Source organism: Bos javanicus, chromosome 3 (assembly GCF_032452875.1).
Source record: "Bos javanicus breed banteng chromosome 3, ARS-OSU_banteng_1.0, whole genome shotgun sequence".
Lineage (NCBI taxonomy): Eukaryota > Metazoa > Chordata > Mammalia > Artiodactyla > Bovidae > Bos > Bos javanicus.
In genome coordinates, this window is record NC_083870.1 from 71,972,807 (window position 1) to 71,989,912 (window position 17,106).

Consider the following 17,106-nt stretch of genomic DNA (forward strand, 5'->3'; position numbering starts at 1 on the left):
AAAATCACTGTCATTTTTGTCAGGTAATTATCCAAGTTCTGATAAAATGAATATTATGCCTTCTCCTTTTAGAAATAAATTTAAAATATTCCTGCTTGAGAAAGAATTTTTCCTCATCACAACCTAGAAATTATTTCAATGTACTTTCTGCAGAATATTTTAGAACAAGATCCTAGAATGAAGCAGGCATTCAACTTAAACCACTTTGGGGCCCCTACTGTATGTTAGGCAACATTTGACTCTGTGAGGAATAATGGGTCTAATATGAGTACCTGCAATATGCCAAGCACTAAGCAAGGTGGTTGCAAATGAGTAAAACTGAATGGAGGTTAAGTATATACCACCTAATATAGTCTTTAGTTCCTTTCTGCTTCTTAGGAATTTAACAAATAATTTATCCCCTTTTATGCCTGAGGCTGCTAACTTTTAAATAGTTGTTAAAAACTGACACCTCACAGGAGTGTTATGCATTTTATAAGCATATATAAATATATGTTTATATATATAATATATAATAATTATATGTTATTATGATATATAAGTATATAAGTATTGATATTTAAGAAGTATATAAGAACATATAAGAATAAAGATAGACTAGTTTGTGTAGACTGTTCTCCAAGTACTAATATATAAAAGGATTTAGTAGACCCTACTTCACTTAGCAAGCTCTCAATGTTTATAGCTATTATGAAATAAAAGATATTTATTTTTTAAATATGTGTGATATAGTAATTACAGTGAAATCTATATGGTTTGGCAAAGCAAAGAAGCCAGAATTTATTGAAATTATATCCTTTAAATTTTATGGAAGATATCAAAAATCTTTCAGCCTTACATCCCTTATAGAAACAAAGGTGTGTATAAATTATCAAATAGAATTTTTGTGAATATTTAAAAACATAGATAATATGAAGTTTCCTAACACACGTTAGGGCACACACATTTTGCTTGAAAGAAAATTAAAACTTAAATGTAAGATCAGAAACAACTCAAAGAGAAATAGATTTTTAGGTCTATCTTGAGCATCACAGGATTGAGATTTGGAATGAGGTAGATCCTCCTGAAAAAGGTCATTCATTCACCTTGATAATAATAGTCAAAATATAAATGTAAAAATGAATAATTAAAAAAATATATATATAGTAGAGAGGACCACAAATAGAGGAAAGGAAGGAGAGCGGGAAGAAGAAAGGGGAGAGAAAAAAGGAAAGCAAAGGAAAAAGGAAGAAAAGAAATCATGTTTTATGACTAAAGCATATGTTTAGAATGAATTGTTCCCCTGATTCACTACCATTTTTAGGAACTCTTCTTTCCTAAATATGAAATCTCAATTAAGGAGATAATTAAGTGAAGAAAATCTAGAAATATTTTTTCATAACTCTTGGACTAGAGTAATGAATTAGTGACTAAATGCTATTATATTTTCTAGCCAAAAGAATCCTACTCTGCAGTACTCCAAAGCAGCGCTGTTAGCTTCATAAATTCTTACAAGAGCTTTTGCAGGCCATGAACCACTTAAGCAGGTTGACTCATGACAAGTGCTTATAAATTCCAGCTGAGTGAAGGAAATTTGTATGTAACTACAGGCTCAATTTTGGCTTTTGGATAGACTTTAGATTTTGTCTTAAAAAATTGTGATTTAATATTTATGATTGCATTAAAACAGTGAGTCTCCATTTTTTCCTAAAATGATTAGGGTATCATAGGTTTAACATTTTCTCTGTTGGGGGGGGTTAATCTCAGTTTACTCCTCTTAAATTTAGGAGGATGTATATGGAAAGAATTTGTATTATTACATATCAAGTACAATAATCCTATATATTTGTTTTTGTGGACCCATATAATCAATAGTAAATTGTTTCAATGTCAGCACCATTGAATTACAACATTTGGTAATTTATGTTTTGATAAAAGAAAACTTTTGAAAAACTTCATACTCTATTAACACAATAAGAAAGAAAACTCCAATTTAGTAAAGTTTTGTCACTTTCTTTCAAAAAATCTGAAAGTGGCTTGATTTGCTTCTTTTACCTAAGTATCACTGAATTCTAATGACAAAATTAATTTGCTGAATGAGATTATCAATCAGTATACATGACTTATAGGAAATATGTGATTCATATTTATCTTAAAATACTTGAGATTAATCTTTGTTGTTGGTTTACACATACCATAGACTAGTGTCAATAATGGTATCACAAATTCAGACTGTTGTTAGTAAACCAAAAGTTACTTTTAGGAGTTTAACTCTGCAGAAGCAATATAAATTTATAGCCAGAAAAACAAATTATGTACATTTAAAGCAAATTTTTGTTCTTTATGAAAATGCAAAGGCAATACTCCAATTTTGGAAATTCTTGGTGAGTGACCAAAAGAATGTTATGAAATGGTCTAAAAAAACATATTGTACAATATAGTTTTCTGCATATGTTTCATTAAACTCACATTTTCTTGGCTGCAATTACATTGGCTATGTGTATACACTACTTAGGTTTCAGTAAGAAAACACCTGTTTAGTGTTTTCTATATTTTTTAGCTTTAAATACAGTCAATGTGCTTTGGCCTTTATAACTACTGACTGTATTTCAAAATGTTGGTCTTCTGAAGTTGTAAAGACACCTTGAACTGTTTCAGTTTCATTCTCCTAATTTTACAGGTTCTTTCTGGAAAATAGCATTTATTTTTATTGATGCTGTCCTAAAGCAAAAATGTACATTTTATTTATTTCTTATAGAAAATACTCTTGATAATTTATGGCATTTTAAAGATGTAAATTGTGATTAATCTGTCATTTACTGGGCTTGACATCACAGCAAAAGAACATCTTTTCATCTCTTCCCATTCAGTAACTTTAGGCTCTATAAAAATCATGAAAGTTGTTTATTAAAACATTGTTTTAAGGCCTCTGAGCTTCTAAGCCTTTACTTGGAATTATAAGTTTGCATTTACTCACATTTCTTTTCCTCATACACTTTCCTAGTTAGTCCACAATTACTTAACTCTTCTTACTTCATTCTAGAAATAGGTTAAAATATAATCCTGAAATTTGATGTTACAGTGTATAAAAATATTTAGTTAAATATATCTAATTGTATTTATATAGTTACATAAAGTTTCCATGCAATTTGAAGATGAATCTGTGCCACATAATATGCAAATAAAAATATAAGTAAATATTTTCCTAAGTTTCAAGCATATTCTTAGAGAAAAACTAGTAAGCACAATGAATAAAAATAGAATTGCCAGGGTACAGGAAAAGATTTAGGGCTTTACTCAGATAGTAAAGAATGCACATGCAATGCAGGAGACACAGGTTCAATCCTTGGGTCGGGAAGATCCCCTGGAGAAGGAAATGGCTAACCACACCAGTATTCTTGCCTGGAGAATTCCATGGACAGAAGAGTCTGGCAGGCTATGACCCATGGAGTCTAAAAGAGTCAGACACAATTGAGAGACTAAGCACAGCACAGCATGTATCATGGATACTAGATTATATTACATGTTATCCTTACATACATAACTTGATCTACAAATGAATATAGATCTATAAATAAACAGATTAGAATGCATCTAACACAAATTATTATGTTTCGTTTGCTTAGATGACTGTTCAGTGTGGTCAGTTAACTTTTACAAGGTTATCCAACCAAGAAGATAATTAATAACACTATTTCCATTCTTATTTCAGTTATTTTATGTTTTCCAATGAATTTTAATTGATTTTTCTGGCAAACGTGAACAGAATAGGCAAATTTGAGACTATTTGATCCTCCCTAAGGAAACAGAAGGGGAAAAGGAGAAAGTGGAAGAAAAATCATATGAAATCAACTTTGACATTCTGAAAGAATCAATGCACTTCTCAATGTAAGCAATACACACCTTTGCACTGTTAGAATCATAGTTATCATTTGAAAAAAATATTGAATAACCATCCAGAATTATAAATGTGGTATCTATGTGGACATCAACACACAAATGGAAAGCTAAAGAAATCTTATTCAATTTTATTAAATGCATTTTTTACCCAAGATGAAGTCTCCATGACCCTCTATACTGTAATTCATATTTGAGACAGCTGCACTTTGCCTTTTTATAAAACAAACTATCAGACGATGGTGAAAACAAAATAAAGATGGTGAATACATCATCTTCCACAAAACAGAGTCAATTACTCCTGGCTTTGTATATGAAAAATATATGAAAATGATAACATCTTTCATCACCCCATTCCAAGCAAGCTGTGAAAAAAGAATTGCTTAAAAACCTATTCTGTTCTGAAGAAAAGAAAATAAAATTGACAATACAGACATTGCTTCAAGTACATATTAAATGCACTTTCACTGGAAGGACAGATATTAATTTTATAAAAAATATTGAGCTATTTAATACACTAAAATAGATTGGTGACTTGTATGTAATATCTTTTAAAATATTCATATGTATTAAGTTGGAGACATATGAATTCTTTGTGATATTCAATTTCATTATCAAAAACTGGTATACAGCTTTGATGTTTAATTTGTACAAGCTTATGTCTACAGTATTAGATGAGAGAGAGCATAGCGTTTTATGGATAGGACAATTTTAGAGTTTGGCTAATATGCTTATGTTCTTATAATCTCATTTTAAGTATTATAAATGTGTGAAAGAATATTAGGCTGGCTAAGCTTTGTATTTCACCCATGCATTTTATATGTAATTAATTAATTGTTTGATTAAATTTAACTTAATTAATTAAAAAACACCTGAAGCCCCATTGCACACTCACACTACTACTATATTGCTAGTCTCTCAGTCATGCCTGACTCTTTGAGACCCCATGGACTGTAGTCTTCAAGGCTCCAACATCCATGAAATTCTCCAGGCCAGAATACTAAAGTGGGTAGCCTATCCCTTCTCCAGCAGATCTCCCAGACCTAGGAATCAAATGGGTGTCTTCTGCATTGCAGGCAGATTCTTTAGCTGCTGAGCTGCCAGAGAAGCTGTAACAAACCTATATAGTGTATTCAAAAGCAGAGACATCGCTTTGCTGACAAAAGTCTATATAGTCAAAACTATGGTTTTTCTAGTAGTCATGTACAGACGTGAGAGTTGAACCATAAAGAAGGCTGAAGACTGAAGAATTGATGTTTTCAAACTGTGGTGCTGGAGAAGACTCTTGAGAGTTCCTTGGACAGCAACAAGATCAAACCAGTCAATCCCAAAGGAAATAAGTCCTGAATATTCATTGGAAGGACTGATGCTGATGTTTATTGATATGTCAGACATGACTGAGAGACTCAACAACAACAACAACAACACACACATATGTTGTTGCTGTTTAGTTGCTAAGTTGTGTCTGCCTCTATGCGACCCCATGGACTGTAGCCCATCAGGCTCTTCTGTTCATGGGATTTCCCAGGCAAGGATATTGGAGTGGGTTGCCATTTCCTTCTCCAGGGGATCTTCTCATTCCACGGACTGAACTCTCATTTCTTGAATTCCAGACAGATTCTTTACCACTGAGCCAACTGGGAATACATATATATATATATATATATATATATATATATATAATCAGTTCAGTTCAGTTATAGATACATACATTTCAAGTTTATATGACAGTACATTTTCATTAGTTGTAAATTATAAGCTAATATAACAATTTAATTAGAATATCATTTGCATATATAAGCAACTAGTAGTCAAGAGTGAAAAGGGGATATAGGTGACACATGGTAAAATGGCCTATTTGATTATTTGAATACCATTTTTGTTAAACTTTTGGTAGCATATCAGAAACTATGATTAATTTTTTCATAATAGTGTGCATACTTTGTGATTTTTTTATTTAAAAATATTACAGGTAACAAAACCGTTGTTTTTTACAAGTTGTTATCTTATTACGAGTAATAAAACTGTTGGATAAAGTTTAGTAATTCTAAATAAAAAGGAAAGATAACATATATGTCAGAGTCCAATTATGCCGATAGATGAAACTTCAGGTATCTTTCTGTGTGATAGAATATCTGCTATAATTCTTATCAATTTTGAACTTATCTTAGTTTTTATGTGTACATATCTCTTTTAATTAGGCTAGAAATGCTGTATTCTTTAGCCATTAACTAAAAATTTAATTTCAATGCTAGAATATTATTTTGGATATGAATTAACCACCTGACATATCAATAAACTTTTTTCTATTTAAGATAATTAAAGCAAAGTTATACTTCCTTTCCTGTATAAATAAAATGACAATTTTGTTCAGGATCTCAAATTTATATGAGATCTTCTCTAATGGAAAATGTGGAGAGATATGGGACAAGTAAGACAAAACTGGAAACCAAAACTTCAACCAATAAAACTTGAATTCATTCTACTCATGTACCAGAAACCATTCATGCTCAGAAACAGAACATGTATTATATAATGACTGTGTTTAATATCACTTTTACTAAAGCTATTCACATTTTTAAATGCCTCTTTTGTATTTAAACAGCTGGCACAATATTAGACAGTTCTTAGATTGATGGCCATATACAGTATACAAAAGGCAAAATCCTTATTTTAATAGAGAAATAGTTTGAAGTGATTGAGAAAGATTGTTTTAAGGAAAGATTAATTGCCTTAATCCACTGTAGCTAATAAGAACAGGTAAATTATATAGTAAAGAATGAGATAATTTTTTCCCTAGAAAATATTCCTTTACACATGTTTCAGTAGGGATCTTGCCTGGTATTACTCAAGTATTACATATATTGATTAAAAATAATAGGTATTAATAACAAAAGCAAATTACTATCTTTACTAGGTTTAACAATAACTTCAATAGGAAATTATATAATATGTCATATATATTTTATATATAATTATTATACAAATATATGTGTATAATATACATAGATACTTATGCCAATGTCTCAGATATACCCATTCTATAGTAGCAGTTATGAAATAAAGTCAGAAGAACTCCAGAAAATACCATAAAAATGTTTCTAGAAACTAGGTTTTCTAGTAAGGAAAATTATGCATAATGCAAATATTTTAACAGTGTTTGTATATAAAAATTTAAAAATAAAGAAAATATCTCATGATTAATATATATCCAGAAATTGAAACCATACATTTAAGATCATCCAACTTCATAAGTTAAAGGGAAAAGACAGGACTCACAATATTTTGAGTTATCAAGAGAAATTTGCTCTAGGTGATCTATATCTTTACCATTTTAGTATGTGAGATCTTTGTTGTGGTACAAATTGACAATATTTCAGAACATACTACCACATTATCCTTAGCAGTGTAGGACTGTTGCCAGCATCTAGGTTAGAAAAGAGAGATAAATGACAAATGTGGAAATCATTATGGAGTTACTAGTTGTTTACTGGTTTAAACAAAAATGTGAACAGCATCTATTTTCTCGAGAAATCTCTTACTTCATCTTTTGCTATTTGAACTTTGCACAGGTACTAAATAGCTTATTTTCATTTCTGCCTCAAACAAATGTTCTCATGACCTCTATAGATATGTTGCTACACTTGACATTCCATATAGTGTCTACCCTAAATGGACTCTTTTTTAAAAATTAATCAATTGATTTTAATTGGAGGCTAATTACTTTACAATATTGTGATGGTTTTTGCAATACACTGACATCAATCAACCATGGGTGTACATGTGTCCTCATCCCAAACCCACTTCCCACCTCCCCCGCCATCCTATTCCTCTGGGTTGTCCCCCAGCTTTGAGTGCCCTGGATCACCAATCCATTGAGCTTGGATTGGTGATCTCTTTCACATATGGTAATATACATGTTTCTATCCTATTCTCTCAAATTATCCCACCCTTTCCTTCTCCCACAGAGTCCAAAAGTCTGTTCTTTATATCTGTGTCTTTTTTCTGTCTCGCATATAGGGCTGTCATTACCATCTTTCTAAATTCCATATATATGCATTAATATACTGGATTGGTGTTTTTCTTTCTGACTTACTTCACTTTGTATAATAGGCTCCAGTTTATCCACCTTATTAGAACTGATTCAAATGTGTTCTTTTCAATAGCTGAGTAATATTCCATTATATATATGTACCAAAACTTTCTTACCTATTCATCTGCTGATGGACATCTAGGTTGCTTCCATGCCCTAACTATTGTACACAGTGCTGTGATGAATACTGGGGTACATGTGTCTCTTTCAATTCTGGTTTCCTCAATGTGTCAGCCCAGCGTGGGATTGCTCGGTCATATGGCAATCTATTGGCATGTGGCAATATTTTCAATTTTGGCAATATTGGCAACTCTATTTTCAGTTTTTTAAGGAATCTCCACACTGTTCTACATAGTGGTTAGATAGTGTAAGAGGGCTCCCTTTTCCCCACACCCTCTCAAGCATTTATTGTTTGTAGACTTTGTGATGGCAGCCATTCTGACTGGCATGAGATGGTACCTCATTGTGGTTTTGATTTGCATTTCTCTAATAATGAGTGAAATGTTCCCTTGGTATCTCTAACTTTCTTGAAGAGATCTCTAGTCTTTCCAATTCTGTTGTTTTCCTCTATTTCTTTGCATTGATCTCTGAGGAAGGCTTTCTTATCTCTCCTTGCTATTCTTTGGAACTCTGCATTCAATGGAAATATCTTTCCTTTTCCCCTTTGCTTTTCACTTCTTTTCTTTTCACAGCTATTTGTAAGGCCTCTTCAGACAGCCATTTTGCTTTTTTGCATTTCTTTTCCATGGGATGGTCTTGATCCCTGTCTCTTATACAATGTCACGAACCTCCATCCAAAGTTCATCAGGTATTCTATCCGATCTATTCCCTTAAATCTATTTCTCACTTCCACTGTATAATTATAAGGGATTTGATTTAGGTCATACCTGAATGGTCTAGTGGTTTTCCCTACTTTCTTCAATTTAACTCTGAATTTGGCAATAAGGTATTCATGATCTGAGCCACAGTCAGCTCTTGGTCTTGTTTTTGCTGACTGTATAGAGTTTGACCATCTTTGGCTGCAAAGAATATAATCAATCTGATTTCGGTGTTGGCCATCTGGTGATGTCCATGTGTAGTCTTCTCTTGTGTTATTGGAAGAGGGTGATAGCTAGGACCAGTGCATTCTCTTGGCAAAACTCTATTAGACTTTGCCCTGATTCATTCTGTATTCCAAGGCCAAATTTGCCTGTTACTCCAGGTGTTTCTTGACTTCCTACTTTTGCATTCCAGTACCCTATAATGAAAAGGACATCTTTTGGGGGTGTTAGTTCTAGAAGGTCTTGTAGGTCTTCATAGAACCATTCAATTTTAGCTTCTTCAGCATTACTGGTTGGAGAATAGGCTTGGGTTACTGTGATATTGAATGGTTTGCCTTGAAAACTAACAGAAATCATTCTGTCGTTTTTGTTTGTTTAAGTTATATGCAAAGTACATCATGAGAAACGCTGGGTTGGAAGTAGCACAAGCAGGAATCAAGATTGCCAGGAGAAATATCAATCATCTCAGATATACAGATGACATCACCCTCATGGGAGAAAGTGAAGAGGAACTAAAAAGCCTCTTGATGAAAGTGAAAGAGGAGAGTGAAAAAGTTGGCTTAAAGCTCAACATTCAGAAAACTAAGATCATGGCATCTGGTCCCATCACTTCATGGGAAATAGATGGGGAAACAGTGGAAACAGTGTCAGACTTTATTTTTCTGGGCTCCAAAATCACTGCAGATGGTGACTGCAGGCATGAAATTAAAAGATGCTTACTCCTTGGAAGGAAAGTTTTACCAGCCTAGATAGCATATTAAAAAGCAGAGATTTTACTTTGCCAACAAAGGTCCGTCTAGTCAAGGCTATGGTTTTCCAGTGGTCATGTATGGATGTGATAGTGGGACTGTGAAGAAAGCTGAGAGCTGAAGAATTGATGCTTTTGAACTGTGGTGTTGGAGAAGACTCTTGAGAGTCCCTTGGACTGCAAGGAGTTACAAACAGTCCATCCTAAAGGAGACCAGTCCTGGGAGTTCTTTGGAAGTAGTGGTGCTGAGGCCAAAACTCCAATATTTGGTCACCTCATGTGAAGAGTTGACTCATTGGAATAGACTCTGATGCTGGGAAAGATTGAGGGCAGGAGGAGAAGGGGACTACAGAGGATGAGATGGCTGGATGGCATCACCAACTCCATAAACATGAGTTTGGGTGAACTCCACCAATTGGTGATGGACAGGGATGCCTGCCATGCTGCGATTCATGGGGTCGCAGAGAGTCGGACATGACTGAGTGACGGAACTGAATAATGAGTGCTGTTGAACATCTTTTCATGTGTTTGTTAGCCATCTGTATGTCTTATTTGGAGAAATGTTTGTTTAGTTCTTTGGCCCATTTTTTGATTGGGTCGTTTATTTTTCTGGTATTGAGCTGCATGAGCTGTTTGTATATTTTTGAGATTAATTCCTTGTCAGTTGCTTCATTTGTTATTATTTTCTCCTACTCTGAAGGCTGTTTTTTCACCTTGCTTATAGTTTCCTTCGTTGTGCAAAAGCTTTTAAGTTTAATTAGGTCCCAATTGTTTATTTTTGCTTTTATTTTGATTAGTTTGGGGGGTGGGTCATAGACAATATTGCTGTGATTTAAGTCAGAGAGTCTTCTGCCTATGTTTTCCTCTAGGAGTTTTATAGTTTCTGGTCCTGCATTTAGATCTTTAATCCATTTTGAGTTTATTTTTGTATATGATGTTAGTGTTCTAGTTTCATTCTTTTACAGGTGATTGACCAGTTTTCCCAGCACCAATTGTTAAAGAGATTGTCTTTTCTCCATTGCATATTTTGTCTCCTTTGTTAAAGATAAGATGCCCGTGGGTGCATGGATTTATCTCTGGGCTTTCAATTTTGTTCCATTGATCTACATTTCTGTCTTTGTGCCAGTACAATAGTGTTTTGATGACTGTAGCTTTGTAGTATAGACCGAAGTCAGGCAGGTTGATTTCTCCAGTTCCATTCTTCTTTCTCAAGATTGCTTTGACTATTCAAGGTTTTTTGTATTTCCATGCAACTGTGAAATTATTTCGTCTAGTTCTGTGAAAAGTACCATTGGTAGATTGATAGGGATTGCACTGAATCTATAGATTGCTTTGGGTAGTATACTCATTTTCACTATATTGATTCTTCTGATCCATGAACATGGTATATTTCTCCATCTATTTGTGACCTCTTTGATATCTTTCATCAGTACTTTGTAGTTTTCTATGTATAGGTCTTTTGTTTCTTTAGGTAGATTTATTCCTAAGTATTTTATTCTTTTCATTGCAATGGTGAATGGGATTTTTTCCTTAATTTCCCTTTCTGTTTTCTCATTGTTAGTGTATAGGAATGCAAGGGATTCCTGTATATTAATTTTATATCCTGCAACTTTACTATGTTCGTTGATTAGCTCTAGTAATTTTCTGGTGGTGTCTTTAGGGTTTTCTATGTAGAGGATCATGTCATCTGCAAACAGTGAGAGTTTTACTTCTTTTCCAATCTGGATTCCTTTTATTTCTTTTTCTTCTATAATTCCTGTGGCTAAAACTTCCAAACTAAGTTGGATAGTAGTGGTGAGAGTGGGCTCCTTACTTTAGGGGAAATGCTTTCAATTTTTCACCATTGAGGATAATGTTTCCTGTGGGTTTATCATATATGTCTTTTATTAAGTTGAGGTATGTTCCTTTTATGCCTGCTTTCTGGATATTTTTTGTCATAAATGGATGTTGAATTTTGTCAAAGACTTTCTCTGCATCTATTGAGACAATCATATGGTTTTTATCTTTCAATTTGTTAATGTGGTGTATCACATTGATTGATTTGCGAATATTGAAGAATCCTTGCATCCTTGGGATAAAGCCCACTTGGTCATGATGTGTGATGTTTTTAATACATTGTTGGATTCTGTTTGTTATAATTTTACTGAGGATTTTTGCATCTATATTCATCAGTGATATTGGCCTGTAGTTTTCTTTTTTGTGGCATCTTTGTCTGGTTTTGGTATTAGGGTGATGGTGGCCTCATAGAACGAGTTTGGAAGTTTACCTTCCTCTGCAATTTTCTGGAAGAGTTTGTGCAGGATATGTGTCAGCTCTTCTCTAAATTTTTGGTAGGATTCACCTGTAAAACCATCTGGTTCTAGGCTTTTGTTTGTTGGAAGATTTTTTATTACAGTTTCTATTTCCATGCTCGTGATGGGTCTGTTGATATATTCTATTTCTTCCTGGTTCAGTTTTGGAAGGTTACACTTTTCTAAGAATTTGTCCATTTCTCCCAAGGTACTCATTTTATTGACATATAGTTGCTGATAGTAGTCTCTTATGATCCTTTGTATTTCTGTGTTGTCTGTTGTGCCTAAATGCACTCTTGAAAGTATAAATTAGTGGGGCAAAAAGACACAAGAAAAAGTATGAATATTGTGTTATATACAATGAGTAATACATGTATTTTATATATATATATAAATTCATGTAGGCACTACACACACACATACATACATACACACACACATACACACAGAGATTGGAATGCTTTATGAACAAAGAGGCTGCCAACTTTAGTTGATCTTTTTATCCATTGACCCATCCTATAGCTGAACCTACACCAAGGATCAGATTGTCAAATTGGATTCACACATTAAGCTTAATAATGTTGAAGATATAGGTGATTGTATTCTCAGATGAAAAATTCTAGGAAGTGATGGGAAATTCACATGGTTCTACATTTGTGATGTGGCCCTTTAGATCAGAATAGACAGGTTTCAAATTGAGGTTCACAGAGTCACTCACATAGGGGGAGAATTTAGATTCCAATACTGCCATTTTATAACCCAGTTTTTTATATAGCATATCCTAGAGATATTTTCTTGGGAGCCAAGATTCACAGTTCCTGGGTTCTACTTACTAGGGAGAACCCTTAGCCAGGGACATCCTCTTAAAGTCTTTCTCTTACTAAATATCATCGGGTTATTTACCCAGGTGATCCTCTCCTAAAGGAAATGATTAGTTCTTAAGCAGCTGGTTTAACTCTCTTCTCCTAGTAGCCTTGCACCACTCAATAATCAATCCATAATCAATCTGTGTTACCAAGTAACACATGATCAACAAATATAGGTAGATTTGGGACATATTCTCTTCTAATAAGTTTCTTTCAATCAAAGATAATTTTATGTAATACTTTTATTCCCTAATCATTGTTGAAAAAATTTACAGATCATGCACTCATCATTGTATCACCACTTCTTTGTAGATATCAGTCATATAGAAGTCACTCAAAATTTGCTTATTCATAAAATGAATAAAAGTTTATTTAAAGGTATAATATAAAAGTCTATAATTATGACCAAACTGAAGTTTAAGGGGAAGCACCATATAAGACAAGTGAGAAATATTATTAGAAGAAAAGATACATATTAGCAATGTAACATTCTGCAACTATGAACTACTTAGTATTCTAAAGAAAACAAAATGTAAAAATAATTCATCAGAGCCCTTATTATAAAACAAAAATCTGTATAGTACTCCAACAAAGACAAATGTAATTCATTAGTTAAAAAAAAAAAGATGTGCAAAATTTTTACATGTAATTATGTGTTTTTCACATATATTTTATGGTTTGTAATTTGTGAAATATTCTATTTTTCTATTTAATATTATTGTTTATTACTCATGCTCATTAACTATGTTTCAGAACAAGACAGTCATGTCACATTAATGTAACATAAGTAATACTGTAAATTAGAGTTGGAGCCAATAGTCAAGCACAATTCTTGTGATTATCATGTTCTCACTATGATGCACTAACATCCATTATAAATGTAGTCATTCATACTGGCTTCCCTGGTGGCTCAGATGGTAAAGAATCTGCCTGCAATGTGAGAAACTGAGTTCAATCCCTGGGTTGGGAAGATCCCTTGGAGGAGGGCATGGCAATCAACTCCAATATTCTTGCCAGGAGAATCCCCATGGATAGAGGTGCCTGGTGGGCTACAGTCCATGGGGTCACAGAGTCAGACACAACTGAGCAACTAAGCCCACAGCACATACTGGCTAAAACAGTTAACTCTTAAAACTATACATATCTTTTGTCACTACTTACAATTCATTACACAAAAGTATGAACAAAAGTAAATACTATGACCTAAGAGTAAATTATAATAGAATTACTAATTTAGAATGGTTAGTGTTTTATTTTAGGAAGTTAGAAATTTTAAAAATCTCTAGATTTTACTTACAACAATGTATCTTATAACTCTAGAATATTGAAAAAAAGTGACAAAATCACTGCTGCTGCCGCTGCTGCTAAGTAGCCTCAGTCATGTCCGACTCTGTGCAACCCCATAGATGGCAGCCCACCAGGCTCCCCCATCCCTGGGATTCTCCAGGCAAGAACACTGGAGTGGGTTGCCATTTCCTTCTCCAATGCATGAAAGTGAAAAGTGAAAGGGAAGTCGCTCAGTCGTGTCTGACTCTTAGTGACCCCGTGGACTGTAGCCCGCCAGGCTCCTCCATCCATGGGATTTTCCAGGCAAGAGTACTGGAGTGGGGTGCCATTGCACTTCTACATAAATAGGTTTCCATTTCTCAAAATAAAGAAGACTCTTGTTGATAAAATATTTTTAATGATGCTGATTTTTTTAAAGAAAAGTACTCTATGTTAGTGATATGTAAAGTATTATAATGTAGGGTTTTACATTTTCATTCCAATCCCAAAGGGAAATGACAGTGTTCAAACTAACATATAATTGCACTCATTTCACATGTTACAAAGGTTATACTCAAAATCCTCAGGCTAGGCTTCAGCAGTACCTGAACTGAGAACTTCCAGATGTACAAGATGATTTTAGAAAAGGCAGAGGAATCAGAGATCAAATTGCCAACATTCATTGCATCATAGAAAAAGCAAGGGGATTCCAGAAAAACATCTACTTGAATACACTAAAGCCTGTGACTGTGTGAATCACAACAAATTTTGGAAAATTCTTAAAGAGATGGTAATACCAGACCACCTTACCTGGCTCCTAAGAAATCTGTATGCAGGTCAAAAAGCAACAGTTAGAACTGGACATGAAACAACAGACTGGTTCAAGATTGGGAATGGAGTATCTCAAGGCTGTATATTGTCACCCTGCTTATTTAACTTATATGCAGAGTACATCATGCAAAATGCCAGGCTGGATGAAACTCAAGCTGGAATCAAGATTGCCAGGAGAAATATCGATAACCTCAGATATTCACATGACACCACCCTTATGGAAGAAAGTGAAGAGAAATTAAAAAGCCCCTTGATGAAGCTGAAAGAAGAGAGTAAAAAGCTGTCTCAAACTCAACATTCAAAAAACAAAGATTATGGCATATGGTCCCATCACTTCATGGCTAACAGAAACGGAAAAAGTGGAAACAGTGACAGGTGTTACTTTCTTGGGCTCCAGAATCACTGCAGCCATAAAATTAACAGATGCTTGCTCTTGAAATAAAAGCTGTGACAAACCTAGACAGAGTATTAAAAAGCGGAGATATCACTTTGCCAACAAAGATCCGTATAGTCGAAGGTACAGTTTTTCCAGTAGTTATGTACAGATATGAGAGTTGGACTATAAAGAAGGCTTGAGTGTGGATGCTTTCAAATTTTGGTGCTGGTGAAGACTCCTGAGAGTCCCTTGGACTGCAAGGGAATCAAACCAGTAAATTCTAAATGAAATCAACTCTGAATATTCTTTGCAGGGACTGATCTTGAAGCTGAAGCTCCAATATTTTGGCGACCTGATGCAAAGATCTGACTCATTGGAAAAGACCCTGATGCTGGCAAAAGTGAAAGTGAAATTGTTAGTCACTCAGTCCTGTCCAGCCCTTTGTGAATAGACTGTAGCCTCCCAGTCTCCTCTTGTCCATTGGATTCTTCAAGCAAGAGTACTGGAGGGGGTTTCCATTTCCTTCTTCAGGTAAACTCTCCAACCCAGGCATCAAACCCATGCCTCCCACATTGCAGGCAGATTCTTTACGGTTGGAGCCAGCCACGAGGAAGCCCGATGCTGGCAAAGATTGAAGGCAAAAGGAATAGGGGATGGTGGAGGATGTTAGTTAGATAACGTCACTGACTTACTGGACATGAATTTGAACAAATTCTGGGAGATAGTGGAAGACAGAGAAAGCTGGTGTGGTGCAGCCTGTGGGGTCTCAAAGAGTCAGATACAACTAAGCAACTATACAAACAACATTAACTAGTGATGTTGAGCATATTTTCATGTGCTTTTCTCATTTGTATATCTTTTGATCAACTTAACTCCTCACTTCTGAAATACTGTTCTTTGGAGGGCTGGAGGTTACCTGGTTTTATAGTGGTTAGAATTCTGAGGCCAGCTGTGCTTTATTGTGTAGTCCCTCTCTAACAAAACTTTGTCTCCAAGAGCCTTAAGCCAGCAGAAAAATTTACTCTTTTAGCTTTTGCCCACCATACAACATTCCAGAGATCTCAAGAGTAAAAGTAGTGCTACATTTGAAGCTATTCTAATTCTCAGTCTTGCCAGAGTGATTCTCTGCCAGTTTCTCATTTCCATAGGGGAGTCTCCCTGGTTCGGCTCGGCGTAAACCTTAAAGATGATGGCTGGCTCTTTTCACCACTTCCCTCACTGAAAAGGCCTTTTCCTCACTGAATTTTTGGTTTATCTAGTCTTTATTGTGTCTCCATTTAAAAAAAAATATTCTCATATATAGTATTTGCAAGTTTTCTGTGTTTTGATGTGTTGCAGTTGGAACATTCAGCTACCATAACCTATTGAAGTTCATGCACATGTAGAAGCCAATAGTATTACTTGACATTTTTTATTCTTATTATATTTTGCTAGTTTACTTGATAAATTTTCATTGAGTGTTAAGCATTTTATATTAAAAATTGTAAAGACTCGCAATGATCTTAACTTCCAGCAGAGATTTATTTTTGCTTCTGACAAATTGTCAGAATAAATACAAATTCACCCTGATACAATATAGGTTTGACCTGATTTGAATCTGAGCTCTATCTTTTGAGAGAAGGTATATTTCCAGGTTATACTTTCTCCAAGGAAGTAGCTCTTCTGTTGTTGTTCATTTGCCCAGTCATATCCGACTCTTTGTGACCCCATGGACTGCAG